The sequence below is a fragment of the Gastrolobium bilobum genome, unplaced genomic scaffold (assembly GCF_033153095.1).
Source record: "Gastrolobium bilobum isolate Gb01-03AN ecotype WA unplaced genomic scaffold, APGP_CSIRO_Gbil_v1 utg39708, whole genome shotgun sequence".
In the NCBI taxonomy this organism is placed as follows: domain Eukaryota; kingdom Viridiplantae; phylum Streptophyta; class Magnoliopsida; order Fabales; family Fabaceae; genus Gastrolobium; species Gastrolobium bilobum.
Genome location: NW_026899256.1, coordinates 43,400 through 62,916, shown reverse-complemented (window position 1 = coordinate 62,916; position 19,517 = coordinate 43,400). Strand labels below are relative to the sequence as shown.

At 39.6% G+C, this 19,517-nt stretch overlaps 1 pseudogene; it reads left to right on the top strand.

The window, feature by feature from the left end:
• Positions 1–15,115: 15,115 nt before the first annotated feature.
• On the top strand, positions 15,116–18,499 carry LOC133288850 (DEAD-box ATP-dependent RNA helicase 38-like; annotated as a pseudogene).
• The last annotated feature ends 1,018 nt before the right edge of the window (positions 18,500–19,517 follow it).

Sequence of the window (19,517 nt, the reverse complement as noted above, 5' to 3'; positions counted from 1 at the left end):
CGAGGAATATCCGGATATTTTGGGATTTCGTAGAGCAGTAGCGGTGCTGTGTGTTTAGTAGGCTATTGGGAGTTTGTGGACCCTAGATTGATAAAGTTGAACTTCTGTAATCAATGAGCTAAGTCAGAATTAAGTGATTAAGGACTTATGGCTTGGTATGGAGTCTTAAGACGTAAAACGTAAGGAAAGGCGTTGTCTTTAAGTTATATGCTTGTGTTGCATTATTATTGATATAATATTGGTCCATAACAGATTGTGAATCTGCTGTGTTTGGACTTGGAGCTGTGGACTCTTGGCTTTTGGAGTTAGCTTGCAAGGTAAGCTTTCGTGTCCTCGGTTTAGCCATGTTGTGGTTCCACCATGTCCCATGGGGGTATGGTGTATGCATGCTGTGTACATGCTTTTGGATATTTGATATGTTGATTGAACTTTACATGTAATGACTTTTAATATGCATGTGTTGTTTCATCTTGACGGGAAGCCTGAGTATGTAGCGCCATACAAGACGGTGTACCGGGGTGAATGCAAGTGGTACTTGCACGGTGTGTAGGTGATAGACGTATACCTGCACTGTCTCTGGCCAGTAGATTAGTATTAACACACATGACATGATTATCTGCTGCATTGCATTGTTTTTGAAATGATAAATGATAAACTGCTTTTGAACTTATATTGCACATGTAAGTGAGCTTGGGGTGGAAGATCCTTGAGGACTCACTGACTTACTGAGATTTCTAGATTAGAGATCTTACCCCACGTTTGGGGAATGCTTATTTCAGGATCAGGTAGTATGGGTACTGATGCCTCAGGCGGCGGGAGGTCGGAGCTTAGCTGATTTTGTTGTTTCTGCTTATATGTTAGCATGACTGGATTTGGATGCTGTTTATGTTTTCCGCTATTTATGATATGTTGTTGTTGAGACTGATGTTGGGCATGTTACCTTATTTGAGTGAGCATGGGGATTGTCCATGACACTTTCTGTTAGTACTTGTAGTTTGGAGTTGTATAAACTGTTAGATGGTCTGGTCTACGTTGTTGTAGTTCCGTGACTAGAGCCACACTTATGTTATCTATGTTATGAGGTATTTCAGTTAGCTGTTTTATTGCAATTACATACAGGCGATGTTTTATTAATTGATTATTAAGCAAGTTGGTAATGTTAATGACATCATAATTGAAAATAAAAAGTAATTCCGCATTTTAATTAAGCGCAGCTTAATACGATATTATGATAACATTACCGGATATATATACAGGGTGTTACATTTATGGTATCAGAGCAATGGTTCGAGGGAAAAGCCTGTATGTATTGAAATTGCTAGGTTGTTTGGTTGTGTCCGTCTTTGTTTTTACTCCGTCGAATTTTATTTTGATGATGTATAAGTGATCACATTGCGTGGGCCTGATCAACTCATAATTTGTGTAACTTGTGCAGAGTCATGGTAAGGTCCGGGAGAACACGAGAGACTTCTGAGGATCAATCTGATCCTATCCTGACTGCATTGGCTGAGATGCAGGCGGCTAGGTTAGCCGATCAGGAGGCCGCTAGAGTGGCCAACGCGGCAATGATGGAAGCTGTTCGCGAGGCGAACCGGATAGCCGCAGCTGAGGTTCGTGAAGCGAACCGGAGGACCAATGAGGAAGTCCTCGAGGCGAACAGGATGGCGAACATGACGATGATGCGAGTCATGTTGGAGGAGATGAGGGCTGGTCGTGCTGTAGGCCATGCTCCACCACCACCGCCACCACCGCCACCGCCTCCACCTAGTGTTCAGGAGGAGAGCCATAGTCACATCGGCAGTGCTACTCATGCCGCTGAGATGGGGGAGCCCCTTGTGGGGATTGCTGAGGATCGTGATGTGATCGATCGCCGGCTGAATGCTTTCAGGAAGCATAAGCCACCTGTGTTTGAGGGGTCTCTGGATCCTATTGTTGCTGCAAGATGGCTAGAGTCGCTGGACAAGATCTTTCGGGTCATGCAGTGTACAGACCCACAGAAGCTGATGTTCTCGACCTACATGCTGGAGGGCGATGCCCATGAGTGGTGGACGCACACCTCTCGTGCTTTTGAGAGGCAGGGCCGTGTCATGAAGTGGCCATTCTTTGAGGAGTGCTTTCTGGGCCGATACTTTCCCTATGATGCGCAGGAGAGGAAGCAGGGAGAGTTTGATCGTTTGGTACAGGGCTCGATGTCTGTTGATGAGTACCTGGCTAAGTTTAATGAGCTAGTGAAGTTTGCACACTTCCGGATGGTTCCTCCTACTCCGATGTTTCTGGCAGCTAAGTTCCGCAGGGGACTTAGTGAGGTGATTGCTGAGCATCTTGCTGGTGCTGCTTCGAGGCACTTTGGTACACTGGTTCAGCAGTGTAAGGACATCGAGGATGTTTGCGTGGCAAGCAAGGCCAAGAGGGCCAAGGTTGAGGAGAGCAAGGGAACAGGTGGTTCCACTCCTGCTCCTACTTCTTGGAAGGACAGGAGGTTTGCTGATAAGGGCAAAGGAAAGCAGTTAGCGACTAGGCAGGTGCCTGGTCAGTTCAAGAGAGCTGTTTCCCATCAGGGGAGTTCTGCTAGGCCTCCTACCACTCCGAGATGTTCGGGATGTGGGAAGGAGCATGTGGGACGCTGTGCTACGGGGCAGTTGTTGTGCTTCAAGTGTGGCAAGGAGGGCCACTTCTCTAGAGATTGTTCGTCGTCGACGGCGAGAGCTGCAGCTGTTCAGGCAGTTCCTTTGCAGATGGTTCCGATGGCATCTTCTTCGGCACCTGCAGTGCCACCTTCTGTTGGGAGAGTGTATACACTAGATAGGCAGTAGTCGGACCGCGCTCCGAACCTTGTCATACGTACTGTGTCTATTGGTGATTCTTTTGTGGATGCTATCTTTGATTCCGGGGCTACTCATTCGTTTGTTGCTACCTCGATTGCTTTGGGGCTTGATTTGCCCAGTGCTGTGCTTTCTCCACCGTTGCGGGTGACTACCGCCACCGGAGAGATTTGTGATTCTACCACTGTACATCGCGATGTAGCGTTTCAGTGGGATGGCTGTGAGTTCTCGGTAGATCTGATAGGATTGCCGATGGACAACCTTGAGATTATTCTGGGCATGGATTGGTTGTCTAGAAACTGTGCTTTGATTGATTGTTGTGCAAAGCGAGTGGTGATGTCTCCGTGTGATTCCACAGCTAGTTCCTCGCCATACATTTCACTGCTGCAGGCCAGGAGAGCGCTGCGAGCAGGGGCATTGGGTTATGTCATGTTGGGTGGTTTGGTGAGTGGGACACAGGAGGATATCACTGGCTTTTCTGTGGTGGGGGAATTCCTTGAGGTGTTTCCTGAGGAGATTCCTGAGTTTCCGCCACAGCGGGAGATAGAGTTCTCCATTGACTTGTTGCCCGGTGTGGGGCCGATTTCTTTAGCTCCTTATCGGATGTCGCCACCGGAGTTGGCTGAGCTGAAGAAGCATATTGAGGATCTTTCGGCAAAAGATTTCATTAGACCGAGTGTGTCTCCTTGGGGAGCACCGGTTATCTTTGTGAAGAAGAAGGACGAGACAATGCGATTGTGCACCGACTACAGGCAGTTGAACAAGGTGACAATCAAGAACAAGTATCCTCTTCCTCGGATTGATGATCTGTTGGATCATCTCAGGGGTGCTTGTGTGTATTCCAAGATTGATCTCCGGTCCGGATACCATCAGATTCGGGTGAAGCCGGAGGATGTCCCGAAGACCGCATTTCGTTCGAGATACGGTCATTTTGAGTATTTGGTGATTCCGTTTGGACTCACAAATGCGCCGGCAGTGTTCATGGATTACATGAACAGGATTTTCCAGCCGTATCTGGATCAGTTTGTGATTGTCTTCATTGATGATATTCTGATCTACTCCAAGACTGAGGAGGAGCATGTGGAGCATCTGAGGATAGTTCTGCAAGTGCTGAAGGAGAAAAAGCTTTATGCTAAACCTTCCAAGTGTGAGTTTTGGCTCAAATCAGTCAAGTTTCTGGGGCATGTGATTTCAGCAGATAGAGTTGCAGTGGATCCCAACAAGATTGAGGCCGTGTTGAATTGGGAGAGACCCAAGACAGCTACGGAGATGAGGAGCTTCTTATGTTTGGCAGGTTACTATCGGAGATTCATCAAGGGTTTTTCCACGATGGTTCTCCCTTTGACTTGCCTTACCCGAAAGGAGACTCCATTTGTGTGGACTCACGAGTATGAGGCGTGCTTCCAGGAGTTGAAGGAGAGATTGACTTCTTCACCTGTGTTGATCCTTCCTGATCCTGAGGAGCAGTTTGAGCTTTACTGTGATGCTTCTGGAAAGGGGCTGGGCTGTGTGCTGATGCAGTCTGGTAGAGCTGTTGCTTTTGCTTCGAGGCAGTTGAAGCCTCATGAGGAGAACTACCCGACTCATGATTTGGAGTTGGCTGCGATTGTGTTTGCTTTCAAGATTTGGAGGCGTTATCTTTTTGGTTTGAGGTTTGTGGTGTTCAGTGACCACAAGAGTTTGAAGTACCTGTTCGACTAGAAGGAGTTGAACATGAGGCAGAGGAGATGGATGGAGTTCATAAAGGACTACGACTTTGAGCTTAGGTATCATCCTGGCAAGGCCAATGTGGTAGCCGATGCTTTGAGTCGGAAATCTAGTAGTTCATCCAGTTTGCTACTTGGTAACTTCGATGTGGTTGAGAAGTTCCGCCATTTGGCAGTGACCGCTCCGTGTGCGAGCGTACTTCTCGGGTTGGAAGCATCAGATGTCGTCAACGAGCTGTTAGAAAGGATTAAAGAGGCACAAGTTCAGAGAGAGTGTCTGGATTATGTGAAGAACCAAGACGGTGTGTCTTGGAATGATGATGGATTGCTTTTGTTCCAGCGGAGGATTGTGGTTCCTCGGGGTCCGTTGACAGAAGAGATTATGGCAGAAGGCCATAAGGGTCAGTTTTCTATCCACCCTGGTGCTACTAAGATGTATCAAGACTTGAAGAAGAACTTCTGGTGGCCGGGCATGAAGAAAGATGTTGCTATCTTTGTGTCCAAGTGTTTGGTTTGCCAGAAGGTGAAGATTGAACACCAGAAGCCGTCTGGTAAACTTCAACCTCTTGAGATTCCGGAGTGGAAATGGGAGAGCATTTCCATGGACTTCGTTGTGGGTTTGCTGAAGACTCAGGTTGGCTGTGACTCTATATGGGTCATTGTGGATAGACTGACGAAGTCTGCCCATTTTCTTCCAGTGAAGGTGAGCTTCACTACAGAGCAGTTGGCCAGATTGTATGTTCGCGAGATTGTGAGGCTTCACGGGGTGCCCGTGAGTATCATCAATGATAGGGACCCGAAGTTCACATCTCGGTTCTGGGAGGCGCTGCAGGGAGCTTTTGGTACGCAGTTGAGATTGAGTACCGCCTATCACCCTCAGACTGATGGACAGACTGAGCGGACTATCCAGACCTTGGAGGACATGTTGCGGGCTTGCACGTTGGAGCAGGGCTCGGCATGGGATAGGTACCTTCCATTGGTAGAGTTTTCGTATAACAACAGTTTCCATGCTAGCCTGGGCATGGCACCCTACGAGGCGCTCTACGGTAGGAGGTGTCGTACACCTACCTGTTGGTCGGAGGTTGGGGATCGTGAGTTGTTTGGCTTGGATTTTGTCCAAGATACCACCCTGCAGATCCAGATGATCAGGGAAAAGCTGAAGCAGGCGCAGAATCGTCAGAAGAGCTACTACGATGTCAAGCATCGACCACTAGAGTTCAGTGAGGGTGAGCACGTGTTTGTGAGACTTTCACCTGTCACCGGTGTTGGACGGGCACTCGGAGTGAGGAAGCTGAGCCCGCGCTTTATTGGGCCATACCAGATTCTTGGTATAGTAGGACCTGTTGCCTACCGGCTTGCCTTGCCTCCGAACCTGGTAAACATCCATGACGTGTTTCACGTGTCTCAGCTTCAGATAATGAGAACTGGTGCTGGAAACCGGTAGTGGCTTGGAAAAGCGCGTACCAGAAAAGTGCTCAGAAAATTATAAGAAAAATATGATAAATCTTAGAAAATTATGTAGTTTCATAATCCAAAGTTTGGGATTAAAGTGCTAAGCGTAGCAACTAAAGTTAATATTGTGTGTTAATTGGGTAAGTGGCTATAAATACCCTTGTTAAGGGCACACAGCCCTAGGTTTTCTGTTGCTACGTGAATGCTGGAGTGGTTGGTCAGTTACTACTGTTCCATTGAGCTTTCTTCACCATTTTGGAGATCAAGTGTTAATTTTGCTTGGTTTCTTCACCTCCAAACACTTGAGCCTTGTGTAGTGGTCATTGTGAGTGTGAAATGAGCACCTTTTCTGAGTTGTGGTGGTTGTGGGAGCTGAGGTGTTTTCTGGTTTGGTGGCATTCTTGTTGAGGAGTGTTGTGCTTGGCTTGTGAGGCTTCAAGGAGCTTCATTTGTGAAGAAAGATCCTTGCTTGGGTGGTATTTTCGTACACCCTTGAAGTCAGCACCTTGGGAGCTGATTGTGAGCTCCAAGAGCACCTCCAACCTCTGTCTTGAGCTTTGGTAAGCCTTGTCACCTTTGGTCTTGAGTCTTTGAACTTAAAAATGAAAGCTTGATGCATGTTAAGGCTTAAAGATGATAACTTGTTGTTGAGTAATGTTGAACACACCTAGAAATGCATGTTTAGGTGCTTTAAATCGTTAAAAACCCAACCTTGGAAGGATATCTTCACGAAATGCATTTTCTGCATTCTGTCGTGAAATATCCGGATATGTGCCCGATGAATATCCGGATATGTGATATCCGGATATGGGTTTTGAGTATCCGGATACTAGGTATCCGGATATGGGATTCTGGATATCCGGATATTGCATATCCGGATACGTCCAGTGAGATATCCGGATATTGCATATCCGGATATGGTCCCGAGGAATATCCGGATATTATGGGATTTCGTAGAGCAGTAGCGGTGCTGTGTGTTTAGTAGGCTATTGGGGGTTTGTGGACCCTAGATTGATGAAGTTGAACTTCTGTAATTAATGAACTAAGTCAGAATTAAGTGATTAAGGACTTATGGCTTGGTATGGAGTCTTAAGACGTAAATTGTAAGGAAAGGCGTTGTCTTTAAGTTATATGCTTGTGTTGCATTATTATTGATATAATATTGGTCCATAACAGATTGTGAATCTGCTGTGTTTGGACTTTGAGCTGTGGACTCTTGGCTTTTGGAGTTAGCTTGCAAGGTAAGCTTTCGTGTCCTCGGTTTAGCCATGTTGTGGTTCCACCATGTCCCATGGGGGTATGGTTTATGCATGTTGTGTACATGCTTTTGGATATTTGATATGTTGATTGAACTTTACATGTAATGGATTTTAATATGCATGTGTTGTTTCATCTTGACGGGAAGCCTGAGTATGTAGCGCCATACAAGACGGTGTACCGGGGTGAATGCAAGTGGTACTTGCAAAGTGTGTAGGTGATAGACGTATACCTGCACTGTCTTTGGCCAGTAGATTAGTATTGACACACATGGCATGATTATCTGCTGCATTGCATTGTTTTTGAAATGATAAATGATAATCTGCTTTTGAACTTATATTGCACATGTAAGTGAGCTTGGGGTGGAAGATCCTCGAGGACTCACTGACTTACTGAGATTTCTAGATTAGAGATCTTACCCCACGTTTGGGCAATGCTTATTTCAGGATCAGGTAGTATGGGTACTAATGCATCAAGCGGCGGGAGGCCGGAGCTTAGCTGATTTTGTTGTTTCTGCTTATATGTTAGCATGACTGGATTTGGATGTTGTTTATGTTTTCCGCTATTTATGATATGTTGTTGTTGAGACTGATGTTGGGCATGTTGCCTTATTTGAGTGAGCATGGGGATTGTCCATGACACTTTCTGTTAGTACTTGTAGTTTGGAGTTGTATAAACTGTTAGATGGTCCGGTCTACGTTGTTGTAGTTCCGTGACTAGAGCCACACTTATGTTATCTATGTTATGAGGTATTTCAGTTAGCTGTTTTATTGCAATTACATACAGGCGATGTTTTATTAATTGATTATTAAGAAAGTTGGTAATGTTAATGACATCATAATTGAAAAGAAAAAGTAATTCCGCATTTTATTTAAGCGCATCTTAATACGATATTATGATAACATTACCGGATATATATGGGGTGTTACACGAAACTTGAGAAAGACTAAGACGTCATCAATCGTATTATCGTAGCCGCCTTTTAAATTGTAGGATGCTCATGCAGCATGTTGAGTTGCACCATATTTCTTGGGAAGCAAATTTTTGTACACAAATCTTAAACACACACGTAAATATTGAACTATTTCATTTCATGACACTAAATGAAGAACCAGATATTTTGACCTTACAGGCGTTTGTATAACTATATTTATATCTTCCTGATTTGCATTCATATATTGGGGATGTGCTATATTCCTTTTTGAGCATTTGATGAATTCCCTTTTTAACCGAGAAAGAAATAATAATAAATAAAGTGAAACTGGTCGATCATTATGTCTCCCCAACAAGTACTCAAAGACTCGAGAGCTAGCAGCAGCTGGAATTGAAGCAATTATGCACTCATGACGTCATATGTGTTTGTGAACAGTGAGTTCCAATCGTGCTTCTGTTCATATCCTCATTGCATGCCTACTCTTCTGTCAACCTCATTTGCACCCACTTTTAATCAAAGTATATAGAAATAATATTCCACATATACTTCGGCCATTTTATGATACACGGAGCCTTGTGCAATTTTTGCAGCCCCCTCTAGTGACCCATCACTTTCACTCTTAAGGGGACAGAGCAACTAACGCAGAAAGTAGAGACAGATTTTATTTTATTTTTGGTTAAAAGTACCTTAATATATATTTCACGTTGGTGGAGGTGGCCAGTGGGGCCAGCAATTCCTTAAGAACTGAGAGGAACTTGGAAGATATAACAGCGAGAATATAGCATCTTGCCGCATAACCAACATTTTCGGCTCACAATGGTTACTATGACCCTTGTGTCCTTTGACGGGGATGCCACCCGTTAATTAGAATATCAAGAAATAGTTTATGGAGTTTCATGTATATATATCTGTTTTGTACGCGTGTCAAATAGCATTGTATGTGAATGTGCTGAAGATGTATTATATCATTGAAATTATAATTTGCATTCTTTCTGAATTTTATATTTTGTTATACTTAAAAATCAGAGTAAATAGATAGTCACCTATCAAAAGACTATCAACTCAGATGGACAATATTAATGATGGTTAGAAGCATGTAATGGCATGTGCTTTTCATCAAATATTGTGCACTTCCGAAATAATTAGCATATAGAGGAGGTGATATGCCTCCAGCATATGTATAAATCTAAGCAAAAAAGAGAGAAATAATCTTGATCAATTCTGGATAAAAAGAACTAGAATAACTGATAATTTGATAAATCTCAATCAGAGATCACGCAACTGATTTCCTTTTGATTTTGTAAGAAAACAGGACAAAAAGAAGCCCAAGTGGAAGTTTCCAAGCTGAACCTCGCTACTAGCGTGGAACTCACGCTAGTAACGCCAGAATTAAATTTCATCCAGAGACATACACTCACAGCGTGAAACTCACGCTAGTTGCGCCAGACTTTCTTGCAACCCACGCTCACAGCGTGAGAACCACGCTAGTTGCATGAACTTCCAGTAACGTGAATAAAAATCCCACGCTCACAGCGTGGGAGGTGCAGACAAATCAACAGTAAATCCTGTTTTGTATCAGCGGAAGATTAGACGGAGATTTACGACGAAGATTTAATCAAGATATCTGAGCAAGACACAAAGTCTATAAATAGAGGCTTAGACTCCCAAAGAAAATAATCTTTGGTTCGAGAGAATTCTTGAAGGCTCACGCTGGAGATCAAGATTCCGACGGAGTTAAAGAACGAAGACCATTGATTCTTCATCTTCTTTTTCTTTATTGTTTTCATGAATACTTTTTATTTATTTAATTTGTTTAAGTCAGCTATGTCTGGCTAGTTTCTTTTTGTAGTTGGGATCACGGACCCGATGTGAATCCTTTATATTTTCTATATTATTTTTATAATTTAATTAGTTTGTTTGTTTTATTCTACCTGTGTTAATTTTTCCATATCCTGTTTAGAATTGGCCACTCTAAATTATAGGGCTTTGAGGGTTAGAATTCACAATAGACATATTGGGATTTTAATCTAGACAAGGGTAGAATAACAATTTGTGCATGACCTAGACATAGGCTTACATAGATTGTAGACTTATAATTCATTTGCTTAATACTTAATTCAAGAGGGATTACTAAGACATTAGGATTCTAATTGGGTTAAATGGTTGAAATCACTAAGACATTAGGGTTCAACTATTTTATAGAGAAATAATGAATTGTCTGAGCAAACTAATTAATTAATTATAAAATATAATATAGGAATATAAGGGAGGATTAGAGGTGAAGTGCATCCTGGCTACATCCTTTTTATAAATCTTTCATCAATACTTCTTGCGTTCTTGATCCTTCCTTACATGCGTTCAAAATTAATTGTTATTAATTTTCTATTTTAAATTTAATAGTTTTTAAATTCTGTTTTGAATTCCAAAATCAATTCCTTTCACAAACCAATCCAAATTTTATTTTCCAACTTAAAGGGAATAGTTAAACTAGTACTTGGTGCATTAATCTTCGTGGGAACGATACTCTACTTATCACTTTATTACTTGGAACAAACGGTATACTTGCCGATTTCGCAACAAGTTTTTGGCGCCGTTGCCGGGGATTAATTATGCCAATATTATTTTTAACTTTCGATCTTTAAGAATGGACTTTTATTTATTTATTTTATTTTATTTAACAAAGAAGTACAAAGACTGATGAAATTAATTTGTTTGAACTTTTGACCAAGCCAACTTAACAAAGAAGTTGAATTTTTAATTTTTGTCTTGTGATTTTCAATTTGAAATGTTGAAACTCGGTGGAAATTACAATGTTCATAAATTCACCATATTTGATATGGAAAATGAACAAGTAATCCTTAGTGTCAGTGGCTTATTCACTACCGTTATCCTATCACATAGCGAAATCAATAAATGACCATGTAAAACTCAATAACCAGTTACTACAATACCAAGTATTTTCAATACATATGTGTAATAAGAAAGTATTGAAGTTTTGTGGCATAAATTTTAGCCAAGATGGTGTGTATGTATGAACTCTTATCTTTGTGCATAGCTGCACCGAAGTACCATAATTCATATTCAAAGTCACGATCTAAACATTCAATTGTTTAAATCTTGTTGAAATATTAAAATAATAGTTGAAAGAGTGAACTGACGGAATGAATTAAGGAGCATATTAATTATTACTCGAAAATAAAAATAAAAAGAGGAGTATGTTGATCTCTTCTACCTTGTGTAGCTTGCTTGCTTCTGAAAAGGTTATTAATCATGAATAAAAAAAAAGGTTATTAATTTCTAGCGTAACAGCTTTCTGCTTAGTGTATGAATATCCTTTTCCTATGGGTTGCATGCACCACTGTAAACTGAAATATTATAAGGAAAAAGTATGTGTCATTTTAAACGACACAAGTTGTGTCATCTTATAGACACAAAGAGGTGTAAATTCCTCTTAAAAAATAAATAAAGATTTGGATCCCACCTCTTTGTGTATATGAAATGACACAATGTGTCATTTAAAATTACACATATTTTCCCCCATATTATAATTCCCATAGGTTTGATATGTTGTTTCTGGGCTTTTTGACCATTGTAGCCCTTATGTAATAATTAATTATCAAATTGACCTTGATTATAAACTATTTCAAAAATTTAACCTCTCCAGAAAACATAACACCAATCTGCCCCTGTTTGACCGTTGACCATCAAGCCTACCCGGGTATCACCCTCCCTACCCGGGTATATTTTGAAATTTTTTACCTACCCGGGTATATTTCTTGAATCTGGAAATGTTTGAATTATTTACCCGGGTATGGAGGATGCCACCTGGGTAAATAATCATACCAGAGATAAATGTTCAATTTGGGTTCTGTCCATCTCTTGGGTGTTCTCTTGAGCAAGGTATTCAGCATGTCATTGTTTGAATGCAGAGATGAACTTAAGTAACAAAAATAACATAGAAAATAAGTGAAATTACCAACTAAACGTATAAGATAGATCTCCACACTTGGGATTTATAAGGGTTGTGACTCTGTCTTGGAGTAAATGGGTGTGTGGTGGTGCGATTTGGAGTAAATGATCTTGCAGAGGCTGATTATGTGTTGGGATGGTTTTTTTGTGTGTGATAGTTTACAAAGGTACATTGGTGAAATGATGGTGCCAGTAATCTTAACAAAACGTTGGTGAAATGATCTAGATAATGAACATCGTTTCTCAATCCAAAATTATAAAACACACAGACAAACATTCCCATGTTTTTGAATGCTATGACATATTTATAGGAACAAGAGATAAATGAGTATTGCATATTTTCCTTAGGTCTCGCCACAGAGTTGAAACAGGCAAGAAGGCAATGCCATACATTTCGTGGTTGTGAACTGCGGCAGCTTCGGGAACTGCTCGGTTTGACAAGAACTGGTCATGGGTTTGAAGAAATATACCCGGGTAGCACCCTCCCTACTCAGGTAAATAATTCAAATATTTTCCAAATTCAAGAAATATACCCGGGTATCCCCCTTCCTACCCGGGTAGGTAAAAAATTTCAAAATATACCCGAGTAGGGAGGGTGATACCCGGGTAGGCTTGTTGGTCAACGGTCAAACAGGGGCAGATTGGTGTTATGTTTGCTGGAGAGGTTAAATTTTTGAAATAGTTTATAATCAAGGTCAATTTGGTAATTAATTATTACACAAGGGCTACAATGGTCAAAAAGCCGAACTTTCCTTTTTTTTTTATTCGTTTGTTAATCACTCAATGGGACATATGTCACTGGGCCATAGATGATTTTTTTGGTGAACTTTCCTTTTTTTTATTCGTTTGTTAATCACTGTTATCGAAGTTGTGTGGCAGAATACTGAAGTTCTACGAAAGATGGGAAAGTACACGGGGATTAGCTCAGATGGGAAAGTACAAAAGATCAAATTCATCATCTTGGATACAAAAAATTGGCCATAAGGTAGCTTCAAGGAGATTTTCATTAAATGGTTGCTCCTCATTTATCGCTTGAAGTTCTTCTCGCTCAACCATTGCTCTAATGCTTCAATTCAACTCAATTGTCCTACAAAACAAGCAAGAATCATTCACATAAGTCAATAATTCAAACTCCATGCTTTTTAGCTAATTAACCCCAAGTTTTCATGCTTTTGACTAAATATGAAAGTGATTTTAGCCCTTAAAATATGATAAACTATGGGTTTATCAAATCATTTTCATATTTAGAATATTGTTATCCCAGCAATCAATTAAAACAAAACTATGGGAAACGAGACGAGTTCATGTGCTCAATGAAATCTCAACAGGTCAATCAATAAATATCACAATCACAATCAAGGGAGTATTCAGGCTTAATGTATAAAAATAATGAGGCATCAAATCAAGCAAATATTCACAATCCACAAGTCATAGAATTGTAACAAGAGTTCTCAAGAAAGAAAGTAGGGAAATTAAACCAAAATACCCCCTCACTAGGATTTTTGACTCACTCACACTCAAGTGTCTGAGGGTGTGTGTTTTACTCATTCTTCACTAAAGAAACACTACCATGGCTAAAGGAAGAGATTAAATGCAGAAAAAGTGGCTATAAGTTTAGAAATCAGATTTAAAAAGAAACAATCATCAATTAATAACACATTCGCAAAACACATTTTCTTTTTCTTTTTCAACTCTCCATCCTTTGTAATTTTCCACACATTTCTATTCATGAAATATAATACTTTTCTAATAAGTAAGCTTCTTTTTCTTTCTTTTTTCATTTTTTTTTATGTATATACATTTTTTTTTCATTTAACCACGCCTTATGTTCTTGACTTTGCCCTTTCTACCTTTATCTCTTATACATTAACTATAACAACCCTCATTAGGAAATATTGAAATTATATAATTAAATTAATATTAATTATTAGTCTATGTTAATTTTGAACTAAGTAAGCATTTGATGCAAAATTTAGTAAGTAAATGAATGAAGTAGCATGAGAATTAATGTGATAATAGAATTCATGCTAAATGAAGTAAGTTAGACACAAATGAAATTTTTAATAATGTTTAGGGGTCAAATTATAAATATGTGAAATTTTAGGGACTAAATTGCAAATAAGCAAAGTAATGGCCTAAGCTTAACTTTGACTTCTTAATTCAATTCTACATGGAATTTTAAAGCCTATAAGTGGTCTTAGATTTGTCTAATATGTTGATTTTAATAAAAAATTATACCTTTTTGTGCTAAGAAAAATTGCGACCTATAACTTGAAAAATCATTTTTTAAATTTTCAAAAGCTCTAAAAAATCTAATGTTTTTGAGATGGATTAGGTTAGACTTTTGTTGGATTGTTATTTCTGTGTTGTTTTGTGATGAAAATTGCTTAAAAATTTATTTTTTTAGCTTTGATGAAGCTCTCCTAGCGAAACCCGGTTTCGAGCGGGTAGACCCGCCAAAGGAAGAAAAAGACATTGCAATTAGAAATCTTAAGAAAACATAGAGGTTAGTATAAGATTGTAAAAAAGACATCATATCTGTATTTCTCACTAAAAAATCTAATAAAATTTACATTAATAGAAAATTAACTAAAATCGTCATATATTTTGATATCACAAGATTTTTTTTCTTTATTTAAAATACTTGTTGAATACCATCGGATTTGACTACACTCTAAAATAATCTTTTAAATTCTTAATCAAATATTAAGTGATTTTTTTCAATCCTTCAAAATCATAATTAAATATTAGTAGATTTTTTTTGCGTTCGAATTACGAAATCCTTTAAAATTTCAATCCATAGGAAATCTTTCCAAATTAGCACCCTCTCTCTTTATATATATTAGTAGTATATTTCTATTTTATTTAATTACTCTTCACACACCGCCAAGGCTCAATCCATTACCCTCTCCTTCCCTCTGAAACTGCGAATTTTATATTCCTTTTTTACTCTTCACTCGGTCTCGTCTACTGCTATGGCAGAACCATCCACCGTCGAAACCTCCTCCGCCAGCGATGCTCATCCGCCGGCGCCGGCGCCGGCTTCCTCGCCTAAGAGCTGGGCCGACGAAGCAGATGAACAAAACCAACGCAACGCCGAGCTCCGAGACAGCAACCTCGTCGCTCAACGTCGACGGATTAACGATCGACGAGAACAAGAAGCCTTCTCCCAAGTTCTTGGACGAGCCTGAAGACTCCAACATCCAAGCGGTTGGTTCGATCCCCATTCCCGATTTCTCTTTTCTCTCTTTCTCGGCGAGAAATTGACGGTTTAGGGTTTTGAATTTCGGTGTAGGTTTCGTCCGGCGACACTCCGTACACGTCAGCTACCACCTTCGAAGAATTGAATCTCTCACCGGAGCTTTTGAAAGGACTCTACGTGGAGATGAAGTTCCAGAAACCTAGTAAGATCCAAGCTGTAACCTTGCCTATGATCTTGAATCCTCCGAATAGGTAATTCTAAAACAAACCATTTACTGCAAAATCACCTATGCCTTTGGTTATTTTTTATCACTCGTGTGGTTTGCAAAAGTATATGTTTTTTATCTGCTCCCGTGATTTTTTACTTTTACAAACCATGGAACATATGTCATAGGTGATTCTAAAGCAAACCAGCTTCGGTGAACTTTCCTGTTTGTTTTTTTTTATTCGTTTGTTAATCACTGTTATCGAACTTTTCCTCGTGATTTTTTTATTTTTTACAAATCAATGGGACATATGTGATAAAAAACACTGGGCCATAGATGATTCTAAAACAAACCGGCATTGGTGAACTTTCCTTTTTTTTTATTCGTTTGTTAATCACTGTTATCGAACATTGTGATTTGTGACTGTGTTAGTTGTAGCTTGATGATTATTGTGTTGTGTGGCAGAATACTGAAGTTCTCCGAAAGATGGGAAAGTACACGGGGATTAGCTCAAAATGTGCTATACCAGCAGACAGTAGGGATGCTTTGCCGATAGCGAAACGGGCACCGATTATGGCTCAAGTGGTTATTGGGACCCCTGGCACGATTAATAAGTGGATGACTTTTAAGAAACTTGGGGTGACAAGGTTGAAGATTCTTGTTTTTGATGAGGCTGATCAAATGCTTGCTGAGGTAATTCTATCGTGATAATGAAATGTTGTTTATTTAGAATTTGAGGTTTCATTGTCCTTGGACTAGGCAAGCACATAGCCTTATCATTCTCCCTGAGCTTATTATTGTTACAATCTTTTGGGGAGTTGGCAACACCCTTGTTTTTTAATAGAATAAGTTACAATTAAATGGTAAGTTGTGACTCTCCTCCTTTTTTAATGATGGATAAAGAGGAAGAGTGCACTAGTAGACCGCTTGTTTTAACTCTTGATAATATATATCTTTTTCTAGTTAGTAATTACTCTCTAGTAAGTATTCTAGAGATCCTAGGACCTAGTTTTAGGTTCAGGGAATTGTTATGGTTTACTGAATTAGTATTGTGATTTTCTTTTCTTTTTTAAAGCAGAGGTATTCGCAGTTCGGTTTCTAAATATGTTGTGCCCTAACTTGCTTAATTACTGTAAACTTTGCAGGATGGATTTAAAGATGATTCCCTGAGGATAATGAAAGGAATAGAAAAATTCAATTCTAACTGTCAGGTTTGTTGAACTCTTTCTTGCGTAGTGTGCTTGTGTGCATGGCATTTTCATCCATCCAAGAAATTCTGGCATAGACTTAGTCTACAAGTTGCATAGCCTAAGCTAAGTACACACTGACACATTGTCATTTTACATTAAATAACTACATGATATATGTGTCAATCTACTACTTTTAAAATGATAATGTATTAGTTTATGTTTTGGTTTTATTTATATGACCTGTGTAGATCAAATCTATGCAAGAATTTATCAATCCATAGGGACAACACATCCATGTATGCAAATACATGTTGTTTAAATTACCGTCACCCATCCTTCAACCTGTTCGGGTAGAACACCTGCCAATTCATGGAAGGTCATGCTCTCCCTGAGCCCTTGTGCAACTTGTGAAGTATATTTAAAAGAGTAAAGTGATTCATTCATCTTATAAGAACAGAAAAAAGTATGAGGAATTTTTTACGTAGTACATCATGCTCAATCAAATAATATTGCATAGATATGAAGATTGAATGTTAATTTGATTGATGCTAATGGTTTGCTATAATTTAATTTGAACCTATGTAGAAGGGAATTATAATTGTTCCTTGTTATTTTTGTGCACCATAACCATTGCGTCTGTACTTAAATGAACATTTTACCAAGATTGGTTGCTTTGTATGTGATTCAAATGTTGTGTGTGCTTGTATGTGATGTAGTTGTTTTTTTAGTTTCTTTTCTTATCTAAGAAGATTTTGATTGACTTGTGTATGTCTAGGTTCTTTTGTTTTCTGCTACATTCAATGACATTGTCAAGAATTTTGTTTCGAGGACAGTTAAGCAGGATTATAATACACTTTTTGTGAAGGAACTATCTTTAGATGCCGTAAAGCAATATAAAGTTCATTATCCTGATGAACTCTCTAAGATTGAAATGAAAAAAGATTACATACTCGAAATAGGAGAGAATCTGGGGCAAACTATAATATTTGTGCGCACAAGAAATAGTGCAAAAATGTTACATAAATCACTTGTTGTCGCTCCTGTTGTCGCTCCCGTCGCCCCAAGTAAGGGAGTCGACAAGGGAAAAAGGAAAGTGGTGAACATTGTTAAAAGGAAGGTCCGGTCTGCAGCGGACATTCCTGCCGAGGAGCTTGCTAGGAGGACTGGCGGCCCGGTTATTAAGGATGTGCAGGAGAATGCCCAGAGTTTGGCGGTCAACCCTTCTGCACCTGAAGTTATTCCTCCTAAACCAACGGCTTCTGGAAGGAAGAGGGTTGCTAGCGAGGATTTAAGCTCGCCTAAAGGAGCTAAAACGGTTAGGGTGGAGCCGACTGAGTCTGGTCAATCAGGTGGTAGTCTCTCGTTTGCCATGGAGAGTTTCTCGGACGCCCCTGGCGGTGATGACATGATGGTGGTCAATACTCCGGACAGGGCGGGGGTACCTGTCATGGCGACTGTCGAAGGAACTTCAACGCCTGCGGCTGTTTCGTTAGTGCAGATCCTGAAGCTATCCGAGAGGGATCTGAACTCTAGTTTCCCTAATCCTGATTTAAACGTGTTGGTACCACAGCAAATTAATCGCCAAGACATCATTGACTGCGCACAGGTAATGATCGGTCAGATTGTGGGAGCCCGGGAGGCTACTCTTGCTGTTGACAGCCGTTGTTCTACCCAGCATGATGACTTGGTACAGAAAGAGCGCAAGATTGAGTCCTTAACGGCCGAGATCGGGCGGTTGAGCTTAAGAAAACATAGAGGTTAGTATAGGATTGTAAAAAAGACATCATATCTGTATTTCTCACTAAAAAATCTAATAAAATTTACATTAATAGAAAATTAACTAAAATCGTCATATATTTTGATATCACAAGATTTTTTTTCTTTATTTAAAATACTTGTTGAATACCACCGGATTTGACTACACTCTAAAATAATCTTTTAAATTCTTAATCAAATATTAAGTGATTTTTTTCAATCCTTCAAAATCATAATTAAATATTAGTAGATTTTTTTTGCGTTGGAATTACGAAATCCTTTAAAATTTCAATCCATAGAAAATCTTTCCAAATTAGCACCCTCTCTATGGAAAGATACATATATGATAAAGAGGGTGCTAATTTGGAAAGATTTTTTATAGATTGAAATTTTAAAGGATTTCGTAATTCCAACGCAAAAAAAATCTACTAATATTTAATTATGATTTTGAAGGATTGAAAAAAATCACTTAATATTTGATTAAGAATTTAAAAGATTATTTTAGAGTGTAGTCAAATCCGGTGGTATTCAACAAGTATTTTAAATAAAGAAAAAAAATCTTGTGATATCAAAATATATGACGATTTTAGTTAATTTTCTATTAATGTAAATTTTATTAGATTTTTTAGTGAGAAATACAGATATGATGTCTTTTTACAATCTTATACTAACCTCTATGTTTTCTTAAGCTCAACCGCCTGATCTCGGCCGTTAAGGACTCAATCTTGCGCCCTTTCTGTACCAAGTCATCATGCTGGGTAGAACAACGGCTGTCAACAGCAAGAGTAGCCTCCCGGGCTCCCACAATCTGACCGATCATTACCTGTGCGCAGTCAATGATGTCTTGGCGATTAATTTGCTGTGGTACCAACACGTTTAAATCAGGATTAGGGAAACTAGAGTTCAGATCCCTCTCGGATAGCTTCAGGATCTGCACTAACGAAACAGCCGCAGGCGTTGAAGTTCCTTCGACAGTCGCCATGACAGGTACCCCCGCCCTGTCCGGAGTATTGACCACCATCATG